The 13,813-nt window shown below is 31.1% G+C and overlaps 1 protein-coding gene across 1 annotated transcript in view; it reads left to right on the top strand.

Annotated features, from left to right (window-relative positions):
- Nucleotides 1-401: 401 nt before the first annotated feature.
- tnc (tenectin) overlaps nt 402-13,813 on the top strand; it is a 210,843-nt gene continuing 197,431 nt past the window's right edge. Inside the window, exon 1 of the mRNA XM_075291413.1 lies at nt 402-930. The gene's annotated coding sequence lies outside the window, so the exon portion shown is untranslated. The remainder of the gene's footprint in view (nt 931-13,813) is intronic.

Raw genomic sequence — 13,813 nt, 5'->3', positions numbered from 1 at the left:
CCGTCCGGCTTCTAACCGATAGTTCTTGCGATGTTTGAGCAACAGCAGCAGCTGCTGATTCCACCGCATATGCTTTGCTGCTAACAGTGTCGTGGCAGCCGAGACGTTGTTTGTTTGGGAATTTCTTCTTTTTTCTTAACGATTGACTGGATGTGCAAAGTGAGTAGCTGTGCTGTTGCTAGCACTGGTGCTAATGCTGTTGCCCGGTAGTTAACCATCATCCATGTATCTTGTCTTTGGCCTTTGGTGGCATTACTTTGACTCACTCATCTGCTGCTGCCGCTAAAATGTGCTGCTGCAGCGGCTACTGCCTTTTCTCTAAACGAGAAAAAATCGCCGCTTAACGTAGGCTATATAAATAAGCGTTGAGAAGTTATAACTCCGAGTCTCTTTGAATTTAATGAAGCGGTTGTATCTCTGGTGCCCCAAACACACACCGAATTGAGATCCAAGATAATACAATTTTTACCAAAAACTAAAATATTTTTTTTACATGGAGCAAAAAAATATCTAGAGAAACGTTCCCCTACTTACAGAAACAAGAATTAAAAAAAAATTTTGGAAAAATCACAGAACCCAAAAAAATTGTGAAAATTTTTCTATGGATTTAACAAAACACGAAATAAAATAATTTTTTAAACAATAATTGAAAAATTAACGAAAAATAATTGAAACGAAAATAAGTGCGAAATTCGAAATATTTGAAAAAATAAAACGAAAAACAAAAGTGTCGATTCTAAGGATACAAGGATTACTGTGCCAAATATACCTATTTATTTTTGTAAAACGACAAAATTACTATAAGAATAATATTGTCAGAAATTTGTGCCAAAAACGAAGCAAAAAATTTGATTGTGCAAATTTTGAACTGAACAAAAATTAAGTGTCCAGTCATCATAGGATTTTTAAAAACTTGGTCCAGTGTAAAAGGTGAGTGTGTGCTTTTTTAAAAGTCAAGAAATTATTACAAAAATATTTGTATAAAAATTCTATATGAAATGGGACAAAAAGTTTAAAGAATAAAAACTGAGAACACAATATAAAATTTATATTCCCCAAATAAAAATTATAATTATATAAATTCAAAATATTATCCAGTGAGAAATTATTAACAAGGATAATAAATAATGTGCATTCATATTTAACTGATACTATTCAAATTCAATTGTGCCAAATTTTAATAAATAAAATATATTAAAAATAAAATAAATAAAACACAAATCTAGTGTAGCAAAAATTTACAAGAAAAATGGTTACCATAAAATCGAACACTACTTATCGATACACGCCAAAACTGTAAAAAATTTATGCTATTTTTTTTTTATAAATTTTTCGGAAACACAAAATATACTGGCAGACGAAAAAAATTTAAACTTTCTTAAAAAAAGCATAATGACCTAACAAATCGTTTAATCCTAATTCATATTGTCATCGATATTTATGGCAGAAAATTTGGACATATTGTTAAACAAGAGTGGGGAATGTTTAGAAAGCCTTCCCGCTTAAAAAAAAAATATCAGTGTCGGCGTCCCTAAGCTATTTTGGTAATATTTGGCAGCAATCTAAAATTTGTCTAAGTGATGTAACGCACTGCGATGCACAATTGGGTTGAATATTTGCACGTCCCGCTGCTAATAAAATTTGTGTACATTAACTTCTATATATTCCATAAAATAATTATTTTAAAAAAGGAATTAGAAAAAGTTACTCTTTCTGGTATTAAGAGCCTAAGTAATCCTGCAATCATATGCTTTTTGTGTTTTGAATAATTTTCGGATAACAATGACAATTTTATTATATTTTGATTTTGTTTTTTGTTCAAAAATAAAAATAAATGTTATTTGATATTTTTTGTTCCAAAAAAAAAATAGGAATTGGAATTAATTTAATTTAAGTTTAAAGTTCTCAAGCATTAATTTTTATTATCTATTGGGACTTTAGTACATTACTTCTAATACTTTTTTGTTTGAATAATTTTCGGAAAGCAATTTAATTGTTGTTTCAAAATACAACATAAATTTTGTATTTATTTTAGTTATTGATAATTAAAATAAGCTTGTGTACAATAGAATACTAGGATATATTCAAATTTAAAGAGACTTTGCAACTTGAATATTTAGAAAAGAGTTTGATATTACAATCTATAGTTTATAAATGAATAAACGATCGAAGGAAAAAGCGCAAAAAACCTTACAAACAAATTTTATAAAAAAGAAAAAAAAAATAAAAACTACTGACAAAAAGACAACAGATTCGGATTTCTACATCATCTCTCTCATTATTATTAAAAATATTTGCAAGGTGAATCTTAAATAATTAAGATTGAACTCCAAGAGATTTCCATTTTTTTTTTTAAATATTTCTATTTTATAAATTATTCCTTTTTTTAAGAGATTTATATTCACAAATTACTTTTCTTAGTCATATCTTTCTTTGAAATAAATTTATTAGATGATCCAGTACATTGCTCTATCCAACCATGATGATGTATTGATTTTAAAATTCATCGAATTAATGTGATTAAAATAACATTTATTAATCAATTTGCAACCACAACTGATTAATTATATATTCAAATGTTTGATAAAAAATATTTGGAAGCTACTAAAAAATAAATAGCAAAAAACAGAGATACGATAATGAATACATTTTTTTATAAATATAAATTGATTGAAGTCAGATAGGTATTGTGTATGGCTATAAAAATAAGTTGAGAACATTTATATTAATTTTGAAAATATTTTCCGTGTAAAAAATACACCTAAATGAATATTTATATTAAAAATAAATTATTGATTGATTATTTATTTCGTTGCATTCTTACAATTGGAGTACAGTTGAATTTTAATACAACATTTATAATTAATAAATAATAAATATAAAATTAAAAGTAATTATTATAATTTATTATTCATCATTTAACAATAAAGAATTATTACAGAAATCAGAATAAAACAATTGCATTTAAATTATATAAAATTATCTGATTATCATGTTATTTATCATGAGAAGAATTTCATTGCTTTTGGATGAAATGTACCGATTGAATAGACGACCAATGCATTAATGCTTTTTCACAAAAAATATATATGCAATATGTCTTTGTATACAACAATCGACTACAAAAAAAGTCTCAATGGTATGACTAATAATTAAATTAATAATTAAACAAGTATACATTTTCATAAAAAAAAAATTGAAATATCTAAACGCACCAGGACGAATACCCGCTTTAAAACGAAATTTTTATTTGTTAGTTCGATGTTTCCACAACGATCGTAATTTCAAAGTTGCTTTATACACTGTGAACAAAAATTGAAAAAAAATTCAAAAATTCAATTCACATATAATCAAGGGCTCATTTTTCTAAAATGATGAAATGGTAATTTGTTTTTTTTTTCATTTTCTATAGAATGTTTTGTACTAACTTTTGGATATTAAGGATTAGAGTTTCTGAAGTAACACAAATTCCCCCATATATTAACGTAAACTATAACCATATTAATTTCTTCGATAAACTGTTAGTAAATTTTTATTAACTATGGGCAATTGTCTTTAAAGTAAAGAAACACATTCTTGGTTTAATTTATCAGAAATCGTAAATCTTTCGATTTTTTTTTTGAGTATATTGCATTTAGATTTGAAAATCTGTTTTAATAAAATGTAAAATTTAAAACTCAAACAATGAGATTTTTTCATAATTTCACAATATCTTTATTTTAAAGGTGCCGCTTTTATTGGTTCAGATTAAAAAGATAACCGCGTTGTAAATTTGAGGTTTTCCGGAACAAGGGGTTTCACACATTGCAAAGCTCAATCCGACTTTAACAATACTACCCGCCGTCACCTTTGCCACAAAAAATATTTAGCATCTTTCTGGGGTTTTAGCATTTTTTTTTTTTTTGTGAAAAATCTAGCAATTTTTTATCCAAGCGAACTTTTTCTTGGACTTACTAAATATAAGTTACGAATTCATTCTTGCCAAAATCGTCATCATTTATAATTAAAGCTTAAGAGTGACTAACTATTGTGACATGGCCATTAGTTTAGCCAAATTTGATTGTTAAATTTTTCCTCTGCTAATTTCTTCGTGCCAACAAATAATGTCTTGTTAATTTCAAACAATTTGAACTTAAATTTACAATTAAATATTTACCACCATAGAATGGAAGAGTTTCGAAAGAAAGGGCTGCAAAAACAATTGCTGCGGAAAATATTTTACCAACATGCAATTTGGCTCTATGCCAAGAACTCTCTGTACATCCACCCGCTCTTCCACCTTAAAAAAAAAACCTAAAAAACAACTCTGGCAATTCATTCATAAATAAAAAGCCCTTCAGTTCAAAAGTCGGTAGGAGAAACCACCAGCCGGAACCTACCTAGCCTCAGCATCCCTGAGTACAACAACAACAACAGAATGCAGCAAAGTACCTGTAACGCAGAGAAAGAGAGATGGCCTATCATAGCTGTCGGCCTCGTGAAACTGGCAGCAGAAAAAAAACACAGACTATGTCTAAAAGTTTTACAAAGTCTGTAACAACTGTAAATGCTGGCTAAATGCTAACGTAGCGAGGCAGGAAGGCTGTGTATGTCTGTGATTTCATCCTCCTAGCAATTGACGTGGTAGAGGATGAAAGTAATCCAAACGAATAATTGTTGGCAAAATATTCATTCATAAAAATGTTTAACGTAAACTTTGAAGCATTTTGCGAGTATTTTTCTTCACTTAAAATTTCTGGCAATTGTTAGCCTGAAATATTTCTAGCATCATTATGCCCAGCGTGGAAGAACAATACAAAAAATTACCACAAATCTTGTGAAAACTGACGCCATATTAAAATATAAATTAGAGGATTTTTATGGCCTCAAAAATCCAAAAAAAAAACTTTCAAAACTTCTACAGGCAGTGTTTATATAAAACCACTGACTCTGGATGTGAGTTTAGTTTACACTGAAAGAAAAAACATAATAAAGTAAACTGATAAAGATGTTTAAACCCAAAGCATTCATCTACACAATTTGGAATATAGAATTTAGTCAATACTCGTACAACAGCGTCTTTTGCGGAAAAACTTAATTTCATGGCCTTTTTAGCAAAAATATGGACAAAACTTCGTTTTTAACTAAACCTTGAATAATGTTGAAAAAGGTATTCAACATATTAAAAAGCTCCATCCAATGATTAAAAATAATTTTGGTACAAAAAATATTTAGCGTTTTCTGGCTTTTCTAGTTTTTTTTTTTTGATTTGCCTTAAAAATGGGTATCATAACATGAAAAAAAATTTTTTTGGGCTAAAGTCAACTTGACTTTAATAATTCAGAAAAATTCTTTAAAATTAATGAAATTGTCTTTAAATTTGTAGTCTTTTTGCATCTTGACTACAAAGCAAAAAATCGTTCAAAAATACGTGAAACATAGCAAAAATTCTACTAGAAGTCGAGTCTAACTTTGGAAAATAAAGTTGTCGTTAACTCGTTTTTAAGGGACTTTGATGGCTTATGAAGAAAAAAAGCTGAAAAAAACAAAAAATTAAAATTTTCTTCCTGGAAAACCCAAATTTAAAAGAGAATTGCGTCATAAAAGTATCCTTACTTGTATTCTCCGCTTCTTTGGCTCGGAATCAATACCAAAATTGTTAAAATAAAGACAAAACCTTTGGAACAGGACATGCTTTTTTTCAGTGTAGAAATAAGTCTAATAATTGCTTGTACAAACGGACCGTTTTTCGGATATATTTGTACAACATATGATATTTGGGCACATTATAGATACAAGCCAACAAGTTTAGACAAAGTTCAGCGTATGGCGTGTTTGTGTATTTCAGGCGCATTCAGCAAGACAGGGACAAATTCCCTTAATGTCATGCTGCATCTATTGCCTTTAGACATTTTGGCCAAACAATCAGCTGCAACAACGGCTGTGCGGTTGCGCGAGCTATCGCTGTGGTCGGAAAAAAGTTACGGTCACAGTTCGGTCCTCAAAATAATGTCAGATGTGCCTAACGTAGTGGATTACACTTTGGCGAGTCCACTTTTCGACAAAAAGTTTGAGACTCTAATCCCCAACAGTGAGGCGTCGTGCACACAGACCGCGGGGAATAAAGAATATTTAGATTTCTACACTGATGGCTCCAAATTGGATGGACAATTGGGTTTCGGAGTATATTCTAATGATCTGGAACTTCAAATAGCGAAAAGATTACCTAATCACTGTAGTGTTTTTCAGGCTGAAATATTAGCAATAAGAGAGGTGGCGAATTGGCTGAGAAGTAATGTTCCAAAAAATGTGGGCATTAATATATACTCAGACAGTCAACCTGCAATAAAATCCTTGGACTCTGTGTTCCTCAACTCGAAAACGACCCTCGACTGCCGCAAATCTATCAATGAGAGCAGTACAATATTCCCCATAATATGGGTGCTTGGCCATAGGAACATACCGGGGAACTGCGAAGCGGATGAGTTGGCAAGGCGAGGGACTACCTTACATATTCCAGGGGAACTAAAATTTGTTGGTATGCCCCTGGCTACCTGCAAGCTCATGCTGCGTGAGAAGGTTGCTATGATGGCAAATGTTCGATGGGAGAATTGCAAGGGCTGTAACGACACCAAGCAAATATGGCCCCATTTAAACTTAAACCGCACACTAGATATGCTAGTGTTCTCGAGACGTCAGATATCACTCCTGATATCTGTTATAACGGGTCGCTACCTGATAGGCGATTTTGCAAAAACTATAGGCCCGAAGTATAATGACTATTGTATGAGCTGTCATGATGCGGAGGAAAAGGAATCAATTAAACACCTCTTGTGTGAGTGTCCTGCATTTTGTGTAAAGCGCAAACAACTTTTAGGAGCATATAGCTTCAGATTACTGGCGGATCTGGAAAACGTTAACTTAAGAAGTCTGCTAATGTTTTTGGAACAATCTGGTTGGTTCAGCAAAGAAAAATAATCAAGAAGGTTCAGCGGTTAAAACTAGAAGTGCCCATATGTAATAGGTACTTTTAGTTAATGTGGTATCACAATGGACTGAATAGTCGAAGTGAGCCTGAATCTTAATCGAGATGCCACTTTAACCTAACCTAACCATAGATACAAGAAAATATAAAGTTGTGCTTTCATGTTAGCATAATATGTTACAAAACATGTGATGTATGTCCAAATGAATGATTTTTATATTATAATTTTTATATGTACTTTTTTGACAATTACGTTGAAGAGTCTGTTCATTACTTTACATTGAAGCATTTTTAGTAATGGAATATACTGTAAGCAAAAAAAAAATCATACAAAAATCATTAACTTTTGGTCAAAATCATTGGATCCAAATCAACTTTATTATCAGTGTACATGTATTGATCGACGAACAAATCGATTGTGATAATCCCTTATTCTATCAATGGGTTTTGCCCGATATTCTGTTTGGCTCAATATTAACCTAATTTTTATATCTCTACTTAAAAAAGTGAAGGGAGCAAATGGCAAAGAAAAGGCTCCAACTTCTCCTCGTCTTTCATGCAACCCCTTTCATAAAATAGGGATTCTTCCTATTCGACTTCCCTTTAAATCATTTTTCATTGTGATACTATCATCATTGAGTGCTGTGCAATATTATTATTTGGATCCAGATGTTTTGAAATCCATGCAAAAATTCTCCTACTAAAAATCTAAAAATTTGAATACAGAACCCAGTTTTTGAAGTTTCTTTTTGTGATATATTCTTGAACTCATAAATGTCAGTTTAAACATACAAAAAGACACTTCAAAGTAAAATATGTTTACTTAAATCCAAAAAAATCTTAAAATCAAGAATGTCATATCCTAAAAACAAATATTAGCCATATGAAACATTTGTATTCTTAATGGAAAGATGAAATATTTCAGACAAGATTATTTCTTAAAATATTTTAAGGTAGGAAAATAAAACTGGTAAGCTAACTTTAATGGAAGCCTTTTAGAAACAAGCTAGTGAAAACAATTATGTTTTGTGTATTATTTAATATCTTTATATGAAAGAAATTTGTCCTTAATATAAATTAAAACTATTTTTACTTTTTTTAATTTTATGACACAAATATTCAGTTAATATAGTATTTTCATTGACTTATTAATTTTTCTTTTCTTCAAAGAACATTTTTGGAACTAAAAAAATAATAATCACAAAAACTGCTTGTAAAAAATAATATTTCACTGAGTCCGTTCAAAATATTGGCCTTCCTTTTAAATATACTGTCATCTTCCAATTAAATCAACTAAAAAATCAATCAGTCAGTCACTGTATTGAATTATTTTTATACCCTGCGCCACACTGTGGAACAGGATATTATAAGTTAGTGCATATGTTTGTAACATTTTTGTGATCAAAGTCTAGGTCGCAATTTAAGTCCAATCGCTTTCAAATTTGGCACATGTTCCTAATTTGGGTCAGAATAGAACCCTATTGATTTTGGAAGAAATCGGTTCAGATTTAGATATAGCTCCCATATATATCGTTCGTCCGATATGCACTAATATGGACCCAGCAGCTAGAGTTTTATACCGATTTGCTTGAAATTTTGTACAAACATAACACTTAGTCGTATAGTCAAGTGTGCAAAATTTGATTGAAATCGGTTCAGATTTAGATATAGCTCCCATATATATCTTTCGCCCGATATGGACTTATATGGCCCCAGAAGCCAGATTTTGGCCGAATTTGGTTGAAATTTTGCACTAGAAGTACAATTAGTAGTATAGTCAAGTGTGCAAAATTTGATTGAAATCGGTTCAGATTTAGATATAGCTCCCATATATATCTTTCGACCGATTCACACTCATATGACCACAGAGGCCAATTTTTTGCTCCGATTTAGTTGAAATTTTGCACAGGGAGTAGAATTAGCATTGTAGCTATGCGTGCCAAATTTGGTTGAAATCGGTTCAGATTTAGATATATCTCCCATATATATGTTTTTCTGGTTTTGACAAATATGGTCAAAATACCAACATTTTCCTTGTAAAATCGCCACTGCTTACTCGAAAAGTTGTAAAAATGGCTCTAATTTTCCTAAACTTCTAATACATATATATCGAGCGATAAATCATAAATAAACTTTTGCGAAGTTTCCTTAAAATTGCTCCAGATTTAAATGTTTCCCATATTTTTTACTAACATTGTGTTCCACCCTAATGCATTAGCCGACTTAAATTTTGAGTCTATAAATTTTGTAGAAGTCTATCAAATTCTGTCCTGATCGAGTGATATTTAAATGTATGTATTTGGGACAAACCTTTATATATAGCCCCCAACACATTTGACGGATGTGATATGGTATCGAAAATTTAGATCTACAAAGTGGTGCAGGGTATAATATAGTCGGCCCCGCCCGACTTTAGACTTTCCTTACTTGTTTTTTTTTTTTTTTTTTTTATTTTATTGTATTTTATTTTATTTTTCTCTTGACTCTTGATACGAATTCGTTTTCAATTGAATCCAATGTCAAAAACTGTAACGGTTATCATGAAAATTTGGTCAAGGTTTGAAATCGAGGCAGCTAAAATAATGTTTGACCCGAAGCAAAATATTTGCTATTGGAGGGCAATATTAGAAACATTAACTAGAAAGCACGAGTTATAAAAAAAACTAACAAACACTGAATAATTGGTATTTGATAAAAACGATATTCCGGAAATAATTGAAATTCTTACAGAATCAAATTTGTTTTCCTTTGAAAAAGCTCATATTCCTTTTTAAGATAAAAACAAAAAATGAGGAAGAAAAATTGCAGAGAAAAAATCTCCCTCCTCATTGTTTTAATTTGGTCTCTTATCATTCAGTTTAGGTTACACATCCTCATCGATGGGGGCAAAACAAATCTCACTTTACACCCAATTACAACCAAGACATAAATTAGAATTAGCACCAGCAGCAAAACATTTCCATCACAACCATTGGGCCGGCAAGCAATTCCATTCGAAATGATTTGAATTGTGCGGAGTTGTCTCGAGTCTACTAAATCTCTAATGGCTATTTTTCATCTTTTGGCCATAATCGCCAAGCAACAGTCACATTGCCATCGACCGCACTACGCTCTGATGTTCTCAATTACATACGATGTAATGTGCTATTTTTTTTTTTTCATTTCTATTTCTTTCCTGTTCTTTGTTTTTTTTTTTTCTTGAAGATGGAAATAAAAGAGAAATTTAATTTACACTGAAAGAATGTGGGTTTAGGAAGTATTTGGTAGCTTTGCTTCAATTGGTTCACGAAGTACTGCTAAGAAACTTTCCAAGACTCTGAAACGCAAATGTTTTTCCCTTGGAAGATATTCATCGAATGCTTTAGTCAAAGGTCTTCCCACTTCCTGGACTAATTGGAGGGAGTAAACATTCTGCAATAGTCCCAAGAAATTGTGAATGCTGTCAAATGATAGACAAATTCAATAAAACACCAACAGATACTCTTAACGCAATATTTCAGCTATATATGGAAAATATGCTAAAGCGTCCTAGGTACTAGCATCATAGACAGGTATCACCTATGTGCTATTTGCTTTCCGTTAAGGGACATTTTTCACATTTTTCCATGATTTAGACGATGTGTCACACTCAATGAGACACCACTTATAGAAAACTTTTATAAGGCTGGATCCTCAGAAATTCCTCCATTTCCGATTTTGTATCATAAAACTTTGCAATGATCCCTGGTACTAACTTTGGGCTATCATTACTAGTGTATTACACTGTATTCCAGACCTCAGAAGGGTTTTCATAGTGTAGAAAAGATGCTGCCTAGTTTTTATACAGCTGGGGAGCATAACTAGCTAGTTGTCGGTAATAACAAACTGGTGGTGGTTGTTTACTAATTCTCTGTGGATGTCATGGAAAAAGTGGTTTAGAAAATTTTCTCATTTGTAATAAATACTCAGCGTCGTAATGTACTCACACGCCTGCCAATTGAATGAAAGCCTCCGAAACCTTTTTGGGAAATTCAATTTCTGTTTCAGCTTTCAAAGGAGATCACTATGTCCCCCCAACCCGTCACATAGACTCTTTAGCTTTATTGCCACCACGAACATGGAGCCCTGAACTTTGATGTGTCTGCCAAAGTGGCACAAAAAAGGAATCAGCGAAACATAGCCAAAATGAAAAAGACAAATGCATTCACATTGAAATCCTTTATGATGTTATTAATATTTAATAAACAGAAATTATGGTTAAAACTTGTTCAGACGGAATGAAATTCCGGAAAAATAATTTTTGTTTGAATTACAAAAAACAGAAACAGCCAACTAAAAATCCGCAGACATGGTATAAGCAAATGTGGTTTGAGATGGGAAAAATTATTCATATTTTGGTAAACTTAAACTTTGGCATAAGCTAAAAAGTTTAATTTTGGCTATAAGCAAAATTATAACAACGGTTAGCCAAATCGTAATGAGCTATTCACACTTTTTTTATTTTATTTTATTTTATTCTATTTTATTTTATATAAACAATTGTTTGGGGATTCCATATCAAAGACATGGCATCTGTGGTTTAAATCAATTGAAATCATTGGAGTCAAATCGGGGTTGCCATCTGCTTTATATAAATCTGAATATTGGATCCAATGAAAACAAAAACATGTGTCACCCTATAATCGATTATTTAACTAAAAACAAAGCAAAACAAAAATAATAAATTATTTTATGTCATTCACAATAAACTCCCATTGTGACTTTATCAAAATTACATATAGCAATGCAGTCAAGATATACACTGAAGAATTGTTCTACATAGACCATATGTGCAACGTTCTGAATAGCCCATACAAAAGTACTAAAATATAACAGTTCAAATATTTTTCTCTTAGTAATGTATAACCAAGCCGCGAAGGCAGCATTGGCATCAGCTGTTTAATTGCGAAGACCGAAAATAAACGAAATTCTACATTTTTAATGGATAAATTGTTCAAATGGTAACAAATGTTTTAATTGATTTTAATTTCATCTTATTGGAAAAATTAATCACAATAAAAGGCTAGTGTGAATCGAAAATTCGTCACTTTACAAAAATAGAACCTGGCAATACTGGCGTGATTTCCGCGGATGGGATGTTCTGGATAGGCACTAAATGCACTAAAAGAAATAGACCTATAGTTTTTCATATAGCTTTCGATTTTTCAAATCCCATGCAGACAGTGTTGCCAGACATTTTTGACAAAAAAGCGCAACACAAGGCCTGCCAGATTGCAATTTGTAGAAGTGACCCTTCATTGATTCACAATAGCAATTTATTGTGATTAATTTGTCGAATAACGTGAAATTAAAAGAGGTAAATTATCATAAATAATCACAACAGTAAATATGTTTTTACTATTTCAGCACTTACTTCTGTAATTGTTTTAAACAGCTTATGTCAGTATTGCACATGTTTATTTTACTCCGTCACGGCTTAAGTATACAGTATAGAAAACACGCCTACAGAAACAAAATCTGAGGCAAATGTACAAAATTACCCAACAATCAGTCATTACTTTAACTCATACTTCAGTCAATTACTGTACCTAATATAAGGCGGTAAAGCAAAAATGCATCTTTGAACTCAAGCTTAATTCGAATAACTTTCGCTCAAACTTAATAACAAGTAACAAGTTTATGAAGAAATTAAGGAACTTTTCATTATTTTGCAAAATATTGTTTCCTCATAGGCATTATTGAGATTTTCTGGACTGCAAAAATTTACACCTAGTTCTGCTATAAGTTCATCTTCTCCCTACTGATTGATGATTAAATTTACAAGTTGTAATTTATTGGCTACGACAACATTCATGGTGATGACCAAAACAATTATATATATATATATATATATATATATATATATATATATATATATATATATATATATATATATATATATATATATATATATATATATATATATATATATATAACTAAAACAACATCAGCTGACATCATAGCTTGCCGTAATCAATAGCTTGCCGTAATCAGCCCGTCCAATCATGGTCAACAGAATTCATATACAAACCAAAAAAAAAAAACTCAAAAAGAACATGAAAAAGGCTAAAAAAAGAATCAAAACACAAAAATTTACATAATTTAAGACAGTAACCCCAAGGGCTAAATGTCAAAAAGAAATTTTTATTAAATTATAATAATTTCACAAAACTTAAACACCATTATTTTTTACTTTTCGAGAACAACAATAAACAATGCGAAATTCTTTTGGGGACCTTAGACCACCACAAAACTGTTATTTATGCTAATGAACTATTCCAACTCTTCACAAAAAAAAAATTAAGAATTTTTTTAATGAAATTCTTTTATGTTTTTGACTAATTATTAAACTGCCATTATGAATGGCTGCCTCAAAATAACCGTTGTCTAAGATAGTTGTCCCAAAAGGTCAATGATCTTCGAAAACTCCCCAAAAAACTGATAATAATAATGATGATGGTACATTGCGTCAAAACAGGTGTAAGGGTATGAAGTAAAAAGAGGAACCCAGATAAGCTGTATTTCTTTTTTTTGTATTTACAAAAAAAAAACACCAAAGGAATCACCTTGAATTTCTATTATATACACATGAAATCGTAAAATTACTATTGAAAAAAATCTACGCTAAATTTCCAAACTTTTCGTGTCCTTCCAATGCAGAACTTTTGGTTTTCATTGTTATGTATGATGAGTTTCAGTTTTGCCTTTATTGGAGAACTTTCCTTTACTTTCCTTGTCACTTTTGGGCCATAAACCTTCCATAGACTACCAGTACCACCCATTATCGCCATCGTTTTACATCTTTCTCCACCAGACATTGACTAGACAATT

The sequence above is a fragment of the Haematobia irritans genome, chromosome 1 (assembly GCF_050003625.1).
Source record: "Haematobia irritans isolate KBUSLIRL chromosome 1, ASM5000362v1, whole genome shotgun sequence".
NCBI classification, from domain to species: Eukaryota; Metazoa; Arthropoda; class Insecta; order Diptera; family Muscidae; genus Haematobia; species Haematobia irritans.
This window is presented reverse-complemented; position numbering and strand designations above follow the sequence as displayed.